The sequence below is a fragment of the Castor canadensis genome, chromosome 18 (genome assembly GCF_047511655.1).
Source record: "Castor canadensis chromosome 18, mCasCan1.hap1v2, whole genome shotgun sequence".
Lineage (NCBI taxonomy): Eukaryota > Metazoa > Chordata > Mammalia > Rodentia > Castoridae > Castor > Castor canadensis.
The window spans coordinates 26,724,792-26,743,380 of NC_133403.1; the positions used below are offsets into that span (position 1 = coordinate 26,724,792).

General features: G+C 54.6%; 1 long non-coding RNA gene and 6 other non-coding genes across 7 annotated transcripts in view; all 7 read right to left on the bottom strand.

The window, feature by feature from the left end:
- LOC141418921 (uncharacterized) overlaps positions 1-18,589 on the bottom strand; it is a 518,407-nt gene that overhangs the window by 20,487 nt on the left and 479,331 nt on the right. The window lies entirely within an intron of this gene.
- Positions 1,773-1,891, bottom strand: LOC141418987 (5S ribosomal RNA). The gene has a single exon (XR_012443664.1). It is a non-coding gene; the product is annotated as a 5S ribosomal RNA (ribosomal RNA).
- LOC141418998 (5S ribosomal RNA) lies at positions 5,101-5,219 on the bottom strand. The gene has a single exon (XR_012443675.1). It is a non-coding gene; the product is annotated as a 5S ribosomal RNA (ribosomal RNA).
- LOC141419010 (5S ribosomal RNA) lies at positions 8,428-8,546 on the bottom strand. Its single transcript, XR_012443686.1, has one exon. It is a non-coding gene; the product is annotated as a 5S ribosomal RNA (ribosomal RNA).
- LOC141419021 (5S ribosomal RNA) lies at positions 11,755-11,873 on the bottom strand. Its single transcript, XR_012443697.1, has one exon. It is a non-coding gene; the product is annotated as a 5S ribosomal RNA (ribosomal RNA).
- Positions 15,078-15,196, bottom strand: LOC141419032 (5S ribosomal RNA). Its single transcript, XR_012443708.1, has one exon. It is a non-coding gene; the product is annotated as a 5S ribosomal RNA (ribosomal RNA).
- Positions 18,406-18,524, bottom strand: LOC141419038 (5S ribosomal RNA). Its single transcript, XR_012443714.1, has one exon. It is a non-coding gene; the product is annotated as a 5S ribosomal RNA (ribosomal RNA).

Consider the following 18,589-nt stretch of genomic DNA (forward strand, 5'->3'; position numbering starts at 1 on the left):
AACTAATCCTCACGTCGAAAGATGAAAACGACCAATCCAAAAACCCTCCGAGGAAACAGCTCAGAGACAAACAGTTTCTAGAGATGAGGGTGAAAGGCCTTCCAAGTTGAAATGGAGTCCCTCATGCCAGACCTCTCAACACCTTGGTTCTTGCTGGGTGCTGCTTGCTCACGCCTGAAACCTTAGCTACTCAGGTGGATCACGTTTCCAGGCCCGCCCAAGCAAGTCGTTCCATGAGACCTGTTAGAAAAAGCCAAATGTTAGAAAAGAGGATGCCTCGAGGAAAAGGAGACCGAGACCTCTACAGACGAGAGCACGCTTTATTTTGCCGTGGTGAGGGGCGTCCTGCACTCTGGACAGCCTGGGATGCAAGCCTCGCCGGGGGGGGGGGCGGGGACTAGGGGTGAGGAGGTTTTCCGGGGTACGCAGCCAGGGAGAGGTAAAGAGAAGTGTCCTTGTGGTGGTAGACAGCCAGCACTTGCAAGCAATCAGGAAGCGATAAGGGGAAAAGTCCTTGTGGTCTCAGGCACTGCCCCTGCCTTTCTTTCTATCACAGGTAATTTAGGCAGTGTGGGCTTCGGGGACCCTGGAGAGTCAACCCTTTAAAACCCTCACACGAAAAGGGCTGGTGGAGCTGGGCCAGGTGTACGCCCTGAATTCAAGCACTGGTACCACAAAAATCAATACGTAAATACGTAAATACATAAATAAACAAATAAACAAATAAATAAAACAAAAAAGTGGTTATGATGGATGCGTGTCTATCGAACATGAAAGCCCTCTAGGCACAAACTTCTATGAGTGGCCACGGCGTTGTACACTACTCGGGAAGAAGTCCCTATTTCTACCTGCTCCGGACCCGTCCTAGCATACTTAAAAGTGGTGTTTTTAGTTTTGGACATAAAACACAGGGTTTGTTCTTAGACTCGCGGACCACAGCCTTGGATTGACTTTGGATAAACACTGAAAGGTAGAGACACTTGCCAATACAGCCTATTACACAAAGAAAGACTTCACACATTGCAGAGAAAGGTACAAACTACATTGCCACCAAACGATCCGAAACGGGCAGCAATTCATCACCACTCACACTCAAGCAGGGTACAGGACCAAGCAAAAGGAAACGCGCCCTCAATGTCAGGGTTGCAACTCTTTCTGGGACTTCTCCTTGCCAATGTATTCCCGGGTGTGTTTGAATTTTGCATTCTAAGCATACTCCCCTCACCGTGAGCTCAGGCCCTGCGCCCGCTGTCCCCGTGACTGCAGGCACCGCCGTGGGAGTTGGGGCCCCACGGAGAGGTCATGCACACGCTGACCTGTGTTGGGTCGAGCGACGGAGCAGCACCCGACTGAGGTGGCCTGCCTCCCTGTCCCCTGGCGTCTTGCCCTGGGCCCAGTGCACCACCTTGTGGCGAGCCAGGGTGTGGCGCGTCCCAGTCTGGGGCCCGCTGGGCTGCAGACCCGCTTTCTCAGGGCTTTCGCACTTCCCTCACCGTCCGCCTGAACGTTTTCTACTCCTGCTGGCTTTCTGAGGACAGTTGGGGAGCGGTCCCCAACGTGGCCTGGGACCCACCCGGCTGGTGCCCAGTGAGCGGGCGCGCGCCCCACGAGAGTGTGGGGAGGGGAGAGGAGAGGATTCGGGGGCGTGTCTGTGAGGTGGGAGGCGTGGGTCTGGCGGGGTGGCGGGGAAGGGGTCGCCGGTGGTGGTGGCGCTGGGTCGGGGCGGTGAGGTCCCGGAGGCCAAAAGGAGCAGCGAGGGAGGGACGAGCAAAAGCCTACAGCACCCGGTATTCCCAGGCGGTCTCCCATCCAAGTACTAACCAGGCCCGACCCTGCTTAGCTTCCGAGATCAGACGAGATCGGGCGCGTTCAGGGTGGTATGGCCGTAGACGCCAGCTGCCGCCTCCTGGAGCCCCAAGAGCGTGAGGTGGGCGCGGCCTGCGTCTCCACACTGCTCCCCTGGCACGGCTGCGGGTGGGGGCTGCGGGGTGGGGGCTGGCGGCCTCTGGCCAAGCGGCCAGGGGCCCCGGACGCCTGCTGGGGCAGCCGGTCTCGCCCAGGTGGCCACTCGCTGGCTTTCTTCCCGAGGTGTCCCGGTGCCCGGACCAGGATCGAGTTTTCTCAGGGGAACATTGCTCAGTGCTCTCGGGCTCTTGTTCCTCTGGGGATGTGTCACTGCCTTGGCTAAGGCGGGGGTGTGGGGGGGGTGCACAGTTCTGGCCGCCCTCCTCCCTCGCCTGCGGGAGCCGACCCTTGGGCGCGTGGCTCCCGACGGACGTCTTGGGGACCTTTCCGGTCCTCCTCGTCCACAAAGCCCCACTGCCCCTCCAGCCCTCTGCAAAACGGCAGCCGCGCCCTTAGCCGACCCGCTGCGCCCTCCTCCACACTCTGGGCCTGGGGCTGCGGGGCTCAATCGGGAACATTTCCAGCTCAGAGGCCCCTTTCACCACCGAAATCGTGGAGACAAGGGAAAGAAAAAAACATCTCCTCCCATCCCTACTCAACGTCCTAAGAAATCCTATCCTGTCAACCCTCAGGCTTCCTAAACTCTACACTTTGTCCTCAGAAGTATTTACTTCTGTTCCCTTCTAATTTTTCTCAGGGTTTCGGCCACTGAGATGACGATCATGACGAAATGAAAATTCATTAAGAGTTGGTTTATAGAAAATCTTCTAGATGGCTTCATCCCTATGGTGAAACAACTGTTGTCTTACATGATTCTAATACAGTTAGGAGCCTACATGTGCCTGTGATGAGGCTATTTGGGGTCACTGACACTGACCCCTCAATGAATGGGCACTCTGAGGTTTTACTCTCAGGATAACCACTGATATGTGTGGATAACCTCTAGAGAGCTGTCATGCTGTCATTCGTTCCTAGATAGTAAGCATATCTGCATTTTCCAAGGCTGTCGGGCCCTCTAAACTACAAAATTTACAGAAACGCTGTGATCAAATGCTGATGGTACTGACATACTCTTCTCTTAGTTGCTAAGTTGTCCGTCAGAATTTTTACCATGGCTCTTTTACGTATTTGGAATTGCACTTCTGATCCTCCTGGGACATTTACAATCAAGCCCATTAAACAAACAAAAAAAAAAGAAACAATGAAAAAAGACTGTAACAGACAGGTACATGTCCCTCACACAAGTCAGCTTTAGATTCTGTTTTCTTTGTCATGGTTTAGAGGCCACTAGCTAAAAAGGGAGTCCTTCCAAGCCTGTTTGTTGTTTAAATTTGGCCAAAGGGTCCAGCTGACACTGACTCCCACCTGACCTGTTTGTTGCTCGACCCCCCCACACACATAAGACACTTAGAGAAAAAAACTAATCCTCACGTCGAAAGATGAAAACGACCAATCCAAAAACCCTCCGAGGAAACAGCTCAGAGACAAACAGTTTCTAGAGATGAGGGTGAAAGGCCTTCCAAGTTGAAATGGAGTCCCTCATGCCAGACCTCTCAACACCTTGGTTCTTGCTGGGTGCTGCTTGCTCAAGCCTGAAACCTTAGCTACTCAGGTGGATCACGTTTCCAGGCCCGCCCAAGCAAGTCGTTCCATGAGACCTGTTAGAAAAAGCCAAATGTTAGAAAAGAGGATGCCTCGAGGAAAAGGAGACCGAGACCTCTACAGACGAGAGCACGCTTTATTTTGCCGTGGTGAGGGGCGTCCTGCACTCTGGACAGCCTGGGATGCAAGCCTCGCCGGGGGGGGGGGGCGGGCGGGGACTAGGGGTGAGGAGGTTTTCCGGGGTACGCAGCCAGGGAGAGGTAAAGAGAAGTGTCCTTGTGGTGGTAGACAGCCAGCACTTGCAAGCAATCAGGAAGCGATAAGGGGAAAAGTCCTTGTGGTCTCAGGCACTGCCCCTGCCTTTCTTTCTATCACAGGTAATTTAGGCAGTGTGGGCTTCGGGGACCCTGGAGAGTCAACCCTTTAAAACCCTCACACGAAAAGGGCTGGTGGAGCGGGGCAAGGTGTACGGCCTGAATTCAAGCACTGGTACCACAAAAATCAATACGTAAATACGTAAATACATAAATAAACAAATAAACAAATAAATAAAACAAAAAAGTGGTTATGATGGATGCGTGTCTATCGAACATGAAAGCCCTCTAGGCACAAACTTCTATGAGTGGCCACGGCGTTGTACACTACTCGGGAAGAAGTCCCTATTTCTACCTGCTCCGGACCCGTCCTAGCATACTTAAAAGTGGTGTTTTTAGTTTTGGACATAAAACACAGGGTTTGTTCTTAGACTCGTGGACCACAGCCTTGGATTGACTTTGGATAAACACTGAAAGGTAGAGACACTTGCCAATACAGCCTATTACACAAAGAAAGACTTCACACATTGCAGAGAAAGGTACAAACTACATTGCCACCAAACGATCCGAAACGGGCAGCAATTCATCACCACTCACACTCAAGCAGGGTACAGGACCAAGCAAAAGGAAACGCGCCCTCAATGTCAGGGTTGCAACTCTTTCTGGGACTTCTCCTTGCCAATGTATTCCCGGGTGTGTTTGAATTTTGCATTCTAAGCATACTCCCCTCACCGTGAGCTCAGGCCCTGCGCCCGCTGTCCCCGTGACTGCAGGCACCGCCGTGGGAGTTGGGGCCCCACGGAGAGGTCATGCACACGCTGACCTGTGTTGGGTCGAGCGACGGAGCAGCACCCGACTGAGGTGGCCTGCCTCCCTGTCCCCTGGCATCTTGCCCTGGGCCCAGTGCACCACCTTGTGGCGAGCCAGGGTGTGGCGCGTCCCAGTCTGGGGCCCGCTGGGCTGCAGACCCGCTTTCTCAGGGCTTTCGCACTTCCCTCACCGTCCGCCTGAACGTTTTCTACTCCTGCTGGCTTTCTGAGGACAGTTGGGGAGCGGTCCCCAACGTGGCCTGGGACCCACCCGGCTGGTGCCCAGTGAGCGGGCGCGCGCCCCACGAGAGTGTGGGGAGGGGAGAGGAGAGGATTCGGGGGCGTGTCTGTGAGGTGGGAGGCGTGGGTCTGGCGGGGTGGCGGGGAAGGGGTCGCCGGTGGTGGTGGCGCTGGGTCGGGGCGGTGAGGTCCCGGAGGCCAAAAGGAGCAGCGAGGGAGGGACGAGCAAAAGCCTACAGCACCCGGTATTCCCAGGCGGTCTCCCATCCAAGTACTAACCAGGCCCGACCCTGCTTAGCTTCCGAGATCAGACGAGATCGGGCGCGTTCAGGGTGGTATGGCCGTAGACGCCAGCTGCCGCCTCCTGGAGCCCCAAGAGCGTGAGGTGGGCGCGGCCTGCGTCTCCACACTGCTCCCCTGGCACGGCTGCGGGTGGGGGCTGCGGGGTGGGGGCTGGCGGCCTCTGGCCAAGCGGCCAGGGGCCCCGGACGCCTGCTGGGGCAGCCGGTCTCGCCCAGGTGGCCACTCGCTGGCTTTCTTCCCGAGGTGTCCCGGTGCCCGGACCAGGATCGAGTTTTCTCAGGGGAACATTGCTCAGTGCTCTCGGGCTCTTGTTCCTCTGGGGATGTGTCACTGCCTTGGCTAAGGCGGGGGTGTGGGGGGGGTGCACAGTTCTGGCCGCCCTCCTCCCTCGCCTGCGGGAGCCGACCCTTGGGCGCGTGGCTCCCGACGGACGTCTTGGGGACCTTTCCGGTCCTCCTCGTCCACAAAGCCCCACTGCCCCTCCAGCCCTCTGCAAAACGGCAGCCGCGCCCTTAGCCGACCCGCTGCGCCCTCCTCCACACTCTGGGCCTGGGGCTGCGGGGCTCAATCGGGAACATTTCCAGCTCAGAGGCCCCTTTCACCACCGAAATCGTGGAGACAAGGGAAAGAAAAAAACATCTCCTCCCATCCCTACTCAACGTCCTAAGAAATCCTATCCTGTCAACCCTCAGGCTTCCTAAACTCTACACTTTGTCCTCAGAAGTATTTACTTCTGTTCCCTTCTAATTTTTCTCAGGGTTTCGGCCACTGAGATGACGATCATGACGAAATGAAAATTCATTAAGAGTTGGTTTATAGAAAATCTTCTAGATGGCTTCATCCCTATGGTGAAACAACTGTTGTCTTACATGATTCTAATACAGTTAGGAGCCTACATGTGCCTGTGATGAGGCTATTTGGGGTCACTGACACTGACCCCTCAATGAATGGGCACTCTGAGGTTTTACTCTCAGGATAACCACTGATATGTGTGGATAACCTCTAGAGAGCTGTCATGCTGTCATTCGTTCCTAGATAGTAAGCATATCTGCATTTTCCAAGGCTGTCGGGCCCTCTAAACTACAAAATTTACAGAAACGCTGTGATCAAATGCTGATGGTACTGACATACTCTTCTCTTAGTTGCTAAGTTGTCCGTCAGAATTTTTACCATGGCTCTTTTACGTATTTGGAATTGCACTTCTGATCCTCCTGGGACATTTACAATCAAGCCCATTAAACAAACAAAAAAAAAAGAAACAATGAAAAAAGACTGTAACAGACAGGTACATGTCCCTCACACAAGTCAGCTTTAGATTCTGTTTTCTTTGTCATGGTTTAGAGGCCACTAGCTAAAAAGGGAGTCCTTCCAAGCCTGTTTGTTGTTTAAATTTGGCCAAAGGGTCCAGCTGACACTGACTCCCACCTGACCTGTTTGTTGCTCGACCCCCCCACACACATAAGACACTTAGAGAAAAAAACTAATCCTCACGTCGAAAGATGAAAACGACCAATCCAAAAACCCTCCGAGGAAACAGCTCAGAGACAAACAGTTTCTAGAGATGAGGGTGAAAGGCCTTCCAAGTTGAAATGGAGTCCCTCATGCCAGACCTCTCAACACCTTGGTTCTTGCTGGGTGCTGCTTGCTCACGCCTGAAACCTTAGCTACTCAGGTGGATCACGTTTCCAGGCCCGCCCAAGCAAGTCGTTCCATGAGACCTGTTAGAAAAAGCCAAATGTTAGAAAAGAGGATGCCTCGAGGAAAAGGAGACCGAGACCTCTACAGACGAGAGCACGCTTTATTTTGCCGTGGTGAGGGGCGTCCTGCACTCTGGACAGCCTGGGATGCAAGCCTCGCCGGGGGGGGGGGCGGGCGGGGACTAGGGGTGAGGAGGTTTTCCGGGGTACGCAGCCAGGGAGAGGTAAAGAGAAGTGTCCTTGTGGTGGTAGACAGCCAGCACTTGCAAGCAATCAGGAAGCGATAAGGGGAAAAGTCCTTGTGGTCTCAGGCACTGCCCCTGCCTTTCTTTCTATCACAGGTAATTTAGGCAGTGTGGGCTTCGGGGACCCTGGAGAGTCAACCCTTTAAAACCCTCACACGAAAAGGGCTGGTGGAGCGGGGCAAGGTGTACGGCCTGAATTCAAGCACTGGTACCACAAAAATCAATACGTAAATACGTAAATACATAAATAAACAAATAAACAAATAAATAAAACAAAAAAGTGGTTATGATGGATGCGTGTCTATCGAACATGAAAGCCCTCTAGGCACAAACTTCTATGAGTGGCCACGGCGTTGTACACTACTCGGGAAGAAGTCCCTATTTCTACCTGCTCCGGACCCGTCCTAGCATACTTAAAAGTGGTGTTTTTAGTTTTGGACATAAAACACAGGGTTTGTTCTTAGACTCGTGGACCACAGCCTTGGATTGACTTTGGATAAACACTGAAAGGTAGAGACACTTGCCAATACAGCCTATTACACAAAGAAAGACTTCACACATTGCAGAGAAAGGTACAAACTACATTGCCACCAAACGATCCGAAACGGGCAGCAATTCATCACCACTCACACTCAAGCAGGGTACAGGACCAAGCAAAAGGAAACGCGCCCTCAATGTCAGGGTTGCAACTCTTTCTGGGACTTCTCCTTGCCAATGTATTCCCGGGTGTGTTTGAATTTTGCATTCTAAGCATACTCCCCTCACCGTGAGCTCAGGCCCTGCGCCCGCTGTCCCCGTGACTGCAGGCACCGCCGTGGGAGTTGGGGCCCCACGGAGAGGTCATGCACACGCTGACCTGTGTTGGGTCGAGCGACGGAGCAGCACCCGACTGAGGTGGCCTGCCTCCCTGTCCCCTGGCGTCTTGCCCTGGGCCCAGTGCACCACCTTGTGGCGAGCCAGGGTGTGGCGCGTCCCAGTCTGGGGCCCGCTGGGCTGCAGACCCGCTTTCTCAGGGCTTTCGCACTTCCCTCACCGTCCGCCTGAACGTTTTCTACTCCTGCTGGCTTTCTGAGGACAGTTGGGGAGCGGTCCCCAACGTGGCCTGGGACCCACCCGGCTGGTGCCCAGTGAGCGGGCGCGCGCCCCACGAGAGTGTGGGGAGGGGAGAGGAGAGGATTCGGGGGCGTGTCTGTGAGGTGGGAGGCGTGGGTCTGGCGGGGTGGCGGGGAAGGGGTCGCCGGTGGTGGTGGCGCTGGGTCGGGGCGGTGAGGTCCCGGAGGCCAAAAGGAGCAGCGAGGGAGGGACGAGCAAAAGCCTACAGCACCCGGTATTCCCAGGCGGTCTCCCATCCAAGTACTAACCAGGCCCGACCCTGCTTAGCTTCCGAGATCAGACGAGATCGGGCGCGTTCAGGGTGGTATGGCCGTAGACGCCAGCTGCCGCCTCCTGGAGCCCCAAGAGCGTGAGGTGGGCGCGGCCTGCGTCTCCACACTGCTCCCCTGGCACGGCTGCGGGTGGGGGCTGCGGGGTGGGGGCTGGCGGCCTCTGGCCAAGCGGCCAGGGGCCCCGGACGCCTGCTGGGGCAGCCGGTCTCGCCCAGGTGGCCACTCGCTGGCTTTCTTCCCGAGGTGTCCCGGTGCCCGGACCAGGATCGAGTTTTCTCAGGGGAACATTGCTCAGTGCTCTCGGGCTCTTGTTCCTCTGGGGATGTGTCACTGCCTTGGCTAAGGCGGGGGTGTGGGGGGGGTGCACAGTTCTGGCCGCCCTCCTCCCTCGCCTGCGGGAGCCGACCCTTGGGCGCGTGGCTCCCGACGGACGTCTTGGGGACCTTTCCGGTCCTCCTCGTCCACAAAGCCCCACTGCCCCTCCAGCCCTCTGCAAAACGGCAGCCGCGCCCTTAGCCGACCCGCTGCGCCCTCCTCCACACTCTGGGCCTGGGGCTGCGGGGCTCAATCGGGAACATTTCCAGCTCAGAGGCCCCTTTCACCACCGAAATCGTGGAGACAAGGGAAAGAAAAAAACATCTCCTCCCATCCCTACTCAACGTCCTAAGAAATCCTATCCTGTCAACCCTCAGGCTTCCTAAACTCTACACTTTGTCCTCAGAAGTATTTACTTCTGTTCCCTTCTAATTTTTCTCAGGGTTTCGACCACTGAGATGACGATCATGACGAAATGAAAATTCATTAAGAGTTGGTTTATAGAAAATCTTCTAGATGGCTTCATCCCTATGGTGAAACAACTGTTGTCTTACATGATTCTAATACAGTTAGGAGCCTACATGTGCCTGTGATGAGGCTATTTGGGGTCACTGACACTGACCCCTCAATGAATGGGCACTCTGAGGTTTTACTCTCAGGATAACCACTGATATGTGTGGATAACCTCTAGAGAGCTGTCATGCTGTCATTCGTTCCTAGATAGTAAGCATATCTGCATTTTCCAAGGCTGTCGGGCCCTCTAAACTACAAAATTTACAGAAACGCTGTGATCAAATGCTGATGGTACTGACATACTCTTCTCTTAGTTGCTAAGTTGTCCGTCAGAATTTTTACCATGGCTCTTTTACGTATTTGGAATTGCACTTCTGATCCTCCTGGGACATTTACAATCAAGCCCATTAAACAAACAAAAAAAAAAGAAACAATGAAAAAAGACTGTAACAGACAGGTACATGTCCCTCACACAAGTCAGCTTTAGATTCTGTTTTCTTTGTCATGGTTTAGAGGCCACTAGCTAAAAAGGGAGTCCTTCCAAGCCTGTTTGTTGTTTAAATTTGGCCAAAGGGTCCAGCTGACACTGACTCCCACCTGACCTGTTTGTTGCTCGACCCCCCCACACACATAAGACACTTAGAGAAAAAAACTAATCCTCACGTCGAAAGATGAAAACGACCAATCCAAAAACCCTCCGAGGAAACAGCTCAGAGACAAACAGTTTCTAGAGATGAGGGTGAAAGGCCTTCCAAGTTGAAATGGAGTCCCTCATGCCAGACCTCTCAACACCTTGGTTCTTGCTGGGTGCTGCTTGCTCACGCCTGAAACCTTAGCTACTCAGGTGGATCACGTTTCCAGGCCCGCCCAAGCAAGTCGTTCCATGAGACCTGTTAGAAAAAGCCAAATGTTAGAAAAGAGGATGCCTCGAGGAAAAGGAGACCGAGACCTCTACAGACGAGAGCACGCTTTATTTTGCCGTGGTGAGGGGCGTCCTGCACTCTGGACAGCCTGGGATGCAAGCCTCGCCGGGGGGGGGGGCGGGCGGGGACTAGGGGTGAGGAGGTTTTCCGGGGTACGCAGCCAGGGAGAGGTAAAGAGAAGTGTCCTTGTGGTGGTAGACAGCCAGCACTTGCAAGCAATCAGGAAGCGATAAGGGGAAAAGTCCTTGTGGTCTCAGGCACTGCCCCTGCCTTTCTTTCTATCACAGGTAATTTAGGCAGTGTGGGCTTCGGGGACCCTGGAGAGTCAACCCTTTAAAACCCTCACACGAAAAGGGCTGGTGGAGCTGGGCCAGGTGTACGCCCTGAATTCAAGCACTGGTACCACAAAAATCAATACGTAAATACGTAAATACATAAATAAACAAATAAACAAATAAATAAAACAAAAAAGTGGTTATGATGGATGCGTGTCTATCGAACATGAAAGCCCTCTAGGCACAAACTTCTATGAGTGGCCACGGCGTTGTACACTACTCGGGAAGAAGTCCCTATTTCTACCTGCTCCGGACCCGTCCTAGCATACTTAAAAGTGGTGTTTTTAGTTTTGGACATAAAACACAGGGTTTGTTCTTAGACTCGTGGACCACAGCCTTGGATTGACTTTGGATAAACACTGAAAGGTAGAGACACTTGCCAATACAGCCTATTACACAAAGAAAGACTTCACACATTGCAGAGAAAGGTACAAACTACATTGCCACCAAACGATCCGAAACGGGCAGCAATTCATCACCACTCACACTCAAGCAGGGTACAGGACCAAGCAAAAGGAAACGCGCCCTCAATGTCAGGGTTGCAACTCTTTCTGGGACTTCTCCTTGCCAATGTATTCCCGGGTGTGTTTGAATTTTGCATTCTAAGCATACTCCCCTCACCGTGAGCTCAGGCCCTGCGCCCGCTGTCCCCGTGACTGCAGGCACCGCCGTGGGAGTTGGGGCCCCACGGAGAGGTCATGCACACGCTGACCTGTGTTGGGTCGAGCGACGGAGCAGCACCCGACTGAGGTGGCCTGCCTCCCTGTCCCCTGGCGTCTTGCCCTGGGCCCAGTGCACCACCTTGTGGCGAGCCAGGGTGTGGCGCGTCCCAGTCTGGGGCCCGCTGGGCTGCAGACCCGCTTTCTCAGGGCTTTCGCACTTCCCTCACCGTCCGCCTGAACGTTTTCTACTCCTGCTGGCTTTCTGAGGACAGTTGGGGAGCGGTCCCCAACGTGGCCTGGGACCCACCCGGCTGGTGCCCAGTGAGCGGGCGCGCGCCCCACGAGAGTGTGGGGAGGGGAGAGGAGAGGATTCGGGGGCGTGTCTGTGAGGTGGGAGGCGTGGGTCTGGCGGGGTGGCGGGGAAGGGGTCGCCGGTGGTGGTGGCGCTGGGTCGGGGCGGTGAGGTCCCGGAGGCCAAAAGGAGCAGCGAGGGAGGGACGAGCAAAAGCCTACAGCACCCGGTATTCCCAGGCGGTCTCCCATCCAAGTACTAACCAGGCCCGACCCTGCTTAGCTTCCGAGATCAGACGAGATCGGGCGCGTTCAGGGTGGTATGGCCGTAGACGCCAGCTGCCGCCTCCTGGAGCCCCAAGAGCGTGAGGTGGGCGCGGCCTGCGTCTCCACACTGCTCCCCTGGCACGGCTGCGGGTGGGGGCTGCGGGGTGGGGGCTGGCGGCCTCTGGCCAAGCGGCCAGGGGCCCCGGACGCCTGCTGGGGCAGCCGGTCTCGCCCAGGTGGCCACTCGCTGGCTTTCTTCCCGAGGTGTCCCGGTGCCCGGACCAGGATCGAGTTTTCTCAGGGGAACATTGCTCAGTGCTCTCGGGCTCTTGTTCCTCTGGGGATGTGTCACTGCCTTGGCTAAGGCGGGGGTGTGGGGGGGGTGCACAGTTCTGGCCGCCCTCCTCCCTCGCCTGCGGGAGCCGACCCTTGGGCGCGTGGCTCCCGACGGACGTCTTGGGGACCTTTCCGGTCCTCCTCGTCCACAAAGCCCCACTGCCCCTCCAGCCCTCTGCAAAACGGCAGCCGCGCCCTTAGCCGACCCGCTGCGCCCTCCTCCACACTCTGGGCCTGGGGCTGCGGGGCTCAATCGGGAACATTTCCAGCTCAGAGGCCCCTTTCACCACCGAAATCGTGGAGACAAGGGAAAGAAAAAAACATCTCCTCCCATCCCTACTCAACGTCCTAAGAAATCCTATCCTGTCAACCCTCAGGCTTCCTAAACTCTACACTTTGTCCTCAGAAGTATTTACTTCTGTTCCCTTCTAATTTTTCTCAGGGTTTCGGCCACTGAGATGACGATCATGACGAAATGAAAATTCATTAAGAGTTGGTTTATAGAAAATCTTCTAGATGGCTTCATCCCTATGGTGAAACAACTGTTGTCTTACATGATTCTAATACAGTTAGGAGCCTACATGTGCCTGTGATGAGGCTATTTGGGGTCACTGACACTGACCCCTCAATGAATGGGCACTCTGAGGTTTTACTCTCAGGATAACCACTGATATGTGTGGATAACCTCTAGAGAGCTGTCATGCTGTCATTCGTTCCTAGATAGTAAGCATATCTGCATTTTCCAAGGCTGTCGGGCCCTCTAAACTACAAAATTTACAGAAACGCTGTGATCAAATGCTGATGGTACTGACATACTCTTCTCTTAGTTGCTAAGTTGTCCGTCAGAATTTTTACCATGGCTCTTTTACGTATTTGGAATTGCACTTCTGATCCTCCTGGGACATTTACAATCAAGCCCATTAAACAAACAAAAAAAAAAGAAACAATGAAAAAAGACTGTAACAGACAGGTACATGTCCCTCACACAAGTCAGCTTTAGATTCTGTTTTCTTTGTCATGGTTTAGAGGCCACTAGCTAAAAAGGGAGTCCTTCCAAGCCTGTTTGTTGTTTAAATTTGGCCAAAGGGTCCAGCTGACACTGACTCCCACCTGACCTGTTTGTTGCTCGACCCCCCCACACACATAAGACACTTAGAGAAAAAAACTAATCCTCACGTCGAAAGATGAAAACGACCAATCCAAAAACCCTCCGAGGAAACAGCTCAGAGACAAACAGTTTCTAGAGATGAGGGTGAAAGGCCTTCCAAGTTGAAATGGAGTCCCTCATGCCAGACCTCTCAACACCTTGGTTCTTGCTGGGTGCTGCTTGCTCACGCCTGAAACCTTAGCTACTCAGGTGGATCACGTTTCCAGGCCCGCCCAAGCAAGTCGTTCCATGAGACCTGTTAGAAAAAGCCAAATGTTAGAAAAGAGGATGCCTCGAGGAAAAGGAGACCGAGACCTCTACAGACGAGAGCACGCTTTATTTTGCCGTGGTGAGGGGCGTCCTGCACTCTGGACAGCCTGGGATGCAAGCCTCGCCGGGGGGGGGGGCGGGGACTAGGGGTGAGGAGGTTTTCCGGGGTACGCAGCCAGGGAGAGGTAAAGAGAAGTGTCCTTGTGGTGGTAGACAGCCAGCACTTGCAAGCAATCAGGAAGCGATAAGGGGAAAAGTCCTTGTGGTCTCAGGCACTGCCCCTGCCTTTCTTTCTATCACAGGTAATTTAGGCAGTGTGGGCTTCGGGGACCCTGGAGAGTCAACCCTTTAAAACCCTCACACGAAAAGGGCTGGTGGAGCTGGGCCAGGTGTACGCCCTGAATTCAAGCACTGGTACCACAAAAATCAATACGTAAATACGTAAATACATAAATAAACAAATAAACAAATAAATAAAACAAAAAAGTGGTTATGATGGATGCGTGTCTATCGAACATGAAAGCCCTCTAGGCACAAACTTCTATGAGTGGCCACGGCGTTGTACACTACTCGGGAAGAAGTCCCTATTTCTACCTGCTCCGGACCCGTCCTAGCATACTTAAAAGTGGTGTTTTTAGTTTTGGACATAAAACACAGGGTTTGTTCTTAGACTCGCGGACCACAGCCTTGGATTGACTTTGGATAAACACTGAAAGGTAGAGACACTTGCCAATACAGCCTATTACACAAAGAAAGACTTCACACATTGCAGAGAAAGGTACAAACTACATTGCCACCAAACGATCCGAAACGGGCAGCAATTCATCACCACTCACACTCAAGCAGGGTACAGGACCAAGCAAAAGGAAACGCGCCCTCAATGTCAGGGTTGCAACTCTTTCTGGGACTTCTCCTTGCCAATGTATTCCCGGGTGTGTTTGAATTTTGCATTCTAAGCATACTCCCCTCACCGTGAGCTCAGGCCCTGCGCCCGCTGTCCCCGTGACTGCAGGCACCGCCGTGGGAGTTGGGGCCCCACGGAGAGGTCATGCACACGCTGACCTGTGTTGGGTCGAGCGACGGAGCAGCACCCGACTGAGGTGGCCTGCCTCCCTGTCCCCTGGCGTCTTGCCCTGGGCCCAGTGCACCACCTTGTGGCGAGCCAGGGTGTGGCGCGTCCCAGTCTGGGGCCCGCTGGGCTGCAGACCCGCTTTCTCAGGGCTTTCGCACTTCCCTCACCGTCCGCCTGAACGTTTTCTACTCCTGCTGGCTTTCTGAGGACAGTTGGGGAGCGGTCCCCAACGTGGCCTGGGACCCACCCGGCTGGTGCCCAGTGAGCGGGCGCGCGCCCCACGAGAGTGTGGGGAGGGGAGAGGAGAGGATTCGGGGGCGTGTCTGTGAGGTGGGAGGCGTGGGTCTGGCGGGGTGGCGGGGAAGGGGTCGCCGGTGGTGGTGGCGCTGGGTCGGGGCGGTGAGGTCCCGGAAGCCAAAAGGAGCAGCGAGGGAGGGACGAGCAAAAGCCTACAGCACCCGGTATTCCCAGGCGGTCTCCCATCCAAGTACTAACCAGGCCCGACCCTGCTTAGCTTCCGAGATCAGACGAGATCGGGCGCGTTCAGGGTGGTATGGCCGTAGACGCCAGCTGCCGCCTCCTGGAGCCCCAAGAGCGTGAGGTGGGCGCGGCCTGCGTCTCCACACTGCTCCCCTGGCACGGCTGCGGGTGGGGGCTGCGGGGTGGGGGCTGGCGGCCTCTGGCCAAGCGGCCAGGGGCCCCGGACGCCTGCTGGGGCAGCCGGTCTCGCCCAGGTGGCCACTCGCTGGCTTTCTTCCCGAGGTGTCCCGGTGCCCGGACCAGGATCGAGTTTTCTCAGGGGAACATTGCTCAGTGCTCTCGGGCTCTTGTTCCTCTGGGGATGTGTCACTGCCTTGGCTAAGGCGGGGGTGTGGGGGGGGTGCACAGTTCTGGCCGCCCTCCTCCCTCGCCTGCGGGAGCCGACCCTTGGGCGCGTGGCTCCCGACGGACGTCTTGGGGACCTTTCCGGTCCTCCTCGTCCACAAAGCCCCACTGCCCCTCCAGCCCTCTGCAAAACGGCAGCCGCGCCCTTAGCCGACCCGCTGCGCCCTCCTCCACACTCTGGGCCTGGGGCTGCGGGGCTCAATCGGGAACATTTCCAGCTCAGAGGCCCCTTTCACCACCGAAATCGTGGAGACAAGGGAAAGAAAAAAACATCTCCTCCCATCCCTACTCAACGTCCTAAGAAATCCTATCCTGTCAACCCTCAGGCTTCCTAAACTCTACACTTTGTCCTCAGAAGTATTTACTTCTGTTCCCTTCTAATTTTTCTCAGGGTTTCGGCCACTGAGATGACGATCATGACGAAATGAAAATTCATTAAGAGTTGGTTTATAGAAAATCTTCTAGATGGCTTCATCCCTATGGTGAAACAACTGTTGTCTTACATGATTCTAATACAGTTAGGAGCCTACATGTGCCTGTGATGAGGCTATTTGGGGTCACTGACACTGACCCCTCAATGAATGGGCACTCTGAGGTTTTACTCTCAGGATAACCACTGATATGTGTGGATAACCTCTAGAGAGCTGTCATGCTGTCATTCGTTCCTAGATAGTAAGCATATCTGCATTTTCCAAGGCTGTCGGGCCCTCTAAACTACAAAATTTACAGAAACGCTGTGATCAAATGCTGATGGTACTGACATACTCTTCTCTTAGTTGCTAAGTTGTCCGTCAGAATTTTTACCATGGCTCTTTTACGTATTTGGAATTGCACTTCTGATCCTCCTGGGACATTTACAATCAAGCCCATTAAACAAACAAAAAAAAAAGAAACAATGAAAAAAGACTGTAACAGACAGGTACATGTCCCTCACACAAGTCAGCTTTAGATTCTGTTTTCTTTGTCATGGTTTAGAGGCCACTAGCTAAAAAGGGAGTCCTTCCAAGCCTGTTTGTTGTTTAAATTTGGCCAAAGGGTCCAGCTGACACTGACTCCCACCTGACCTGTTTGTTGCTCGACCCCCCCACACACATAAGACACTTAGAGAAAAAAACTAATCCTCACGTCGAAAGATGAAAACGACCAATCCAAAAACCCTCCGAGGAAACAGCTCAGAGACAAACAGTTTCTAGAGATGAGGGTGAAAGGCCTTCCAAGTTGAAATGGAGTCCCTCATGCCAGACCTCTCAACACCTTGGTTCTTGCTGGGTGCTGCTTGCTCAAGCCTGAAACCTTAGCTACTCAGGTGGATCACGTTTCCAGGCCCGCCCAAGCAAGTCGTTCCATGAGACCTGTTAGAAAAAGCCAAATGTTAGAAAAGAGGATGCCTCGAGGAAAAGGAGACCGAGACCTCTACAGACGAGAGCACGCTTTATTTTGCCGTGGTGAGGGGCGTCCTGCACTCTGGACAGCCTGGGATGCAAGCCTCGCCGGGGGGGGGGGGCGGGCGGGGACTAGGGGTGAGGAGGTTTTCCGGGGTACGCAGCCAGGGAGAGGTAAAGAGAAGTGTCCTTGTGGTGGTAGACAGCCAGCACTTGCAAGCAATCAGGAAGCGATAAGGGGAAAAGTCCTTGTGGTCTCAGGCACTGCCCCTGCCTTTCTTTCTATCACAGGTAATTTAGGCAGTGTGGGCTTCGGGGACCCTGGAGAGTCAACCCTTTAAAACCCTCACACGAAAAGGGCTGGTGGAGCGGGGCAAGGTGTACGGCCTGAATTCAAGCACTGGTACCACAAAAATCAATACGTAAATACGTAAATACATAAATAAACAAATAAACAAATAAATAAAACAAAAAAGTGGTTATGATGGATGCGTGTCTATCGAACATGAAAGCCCTCTAGGCACAAACTTCTATGAGTGGCCACGGCGTTGTACACTACTCGGGAAGAAGTCCCTATTTCTACCTGCTCCGGACCCGTCCTAGCATACTTAAAAGTGGTGTTTTTAGTTTTGGACATAAAACACAGGGTTTGTTCTTAGACTCGTGGACCACAGCCTTGGATTGACTTTGGATAAACACTGAAAGGTAGAGACACTTGCCAATACAGCCTATTACACAAAGAAAGACTTCACACATTGCAGAGAAAGGTACAAACTACATTGCCACCAAACGATCCGAAACGGGCAGCAATTCATCACCACTCACACTCAAGCAGGGTACAGGACCAAGCAAAAGGAAACGCGCCCTCAATGTCAGGGTTGCAACTCTTTCTGGGACTTCTCCTTGCCAATGTATTCCCGGGTGTGTTTGAATTTTGCATTCTAAGCATACTCCCCTCACCGTGAGCTCAGGCCCTGCGCCCGCTGTCCCCGTGACTGCAGGCACCGCCGTGGGAGTTGGGGCCCCACGGAGAGGTCATGCACACGCTGACCTGTGTTGGGTCGAGCGACGGAGCAGCACCCGACTGAGGTGGCCTGCCTCCCTGTCCCCTGGCGTCTTGCCCTGGGCCCAGTGCACCACCTTGTGGCGAGCCAGGGTGTGGCGCGTCCCAGTCTGGGGCCCGCTGGGCTGCAGACCCGCTTTCTCAGGGCTTTCGCACTTCCCTCACCGTCCGCCTGAACGTTTTCTACTCCTGCTGGCTTTCTGAGGACAGTTGGGGAGCGGTCCCCAACGTGGCCTGGGACCCACCCGGCTGGTGCCCAGTGAGCGGGCGCGCGCCCCACGAGAGTGTGGGGAGGGGAGAGGAGAGGATTCGGGGGCGTGTCTGTGAGGTGGGAGGCGTGGGTCTGGCGGGGTGGCGGGGAAGGGGTCGCCGGTGGTGGTGGCGCTGGGTCGGGGCGGTGAGGTCCCGGAGGCCAAAAGGAGCAGCGAGGGAGGGACGAGCAAAAGCCTACAGCACCCGGTATTCCCAGGCGGTCTCCCATCCAAGTACTAACCAGGCCCGACCCTGCTTAGCTTCCGAGATCAGACGAGATCGGGCGCGTTCAGGGTGGTATGGCCGTAGACGCCAGCTGCCGCCTCCTGGAGCCCCAAGAGCGTGAGGTGGGCGCGGCCTGCGTCTCCACACTGCT